At 35.5% G+C, this 242-nt stretch overlaps 1 protein-coding gene; it reads right to left on the bottom strand.

Moving 5' to 3' along the window:
- FAM62 overlaps positions 1 to 242 on the bottom strand; it is a gene marked incomplete at both ends in the record, with an annotated part of 5886 nt that extends 5644 nt beyond the window's left edge.

Genomic DNA, 242 nt, shown 5'->3' with positions numbered 1-242 from the left:
GGTAAATTTCACACTGATAGCCTATTTGATGTCGTTGTTATCGCTATAGGTGATATTTTATATAACATCTATGAGTTGCTACACCGTTCTACACTACAGTAGAGAAGGATTGTTGATCTATTCCCTATGTTCGATGAATTTTTTCAGGAAAGAATTTGATATTGTCCGTCACTGCATGCATGATTCAAACTGAAGCATACCATACAAATAACTGTACATTGTACAAGTGTCCATAGTGCCAT

The sequence above is a fragment of the Trichoplax adhaerens genome, genomic scaffold (assembly GCF_000150275.1).
Source record: "Trichoplax adhaerens TRIADscaffold_26 genomic scaffold, whole genome shotgun sequence".
In the NCBI taxonomy this organism is placed as follows: Eukaryota; Metazoa; Placozoa; class Uniplacotomia; order Trichoplacea; family Trichoplacidae; genus Trichoplax; species Trichoplax adhaerens.
Note: the sequence above shows the minus strand (reverse complement) of the source record. Positions and strands in the feature narration are given on the sequence as shown.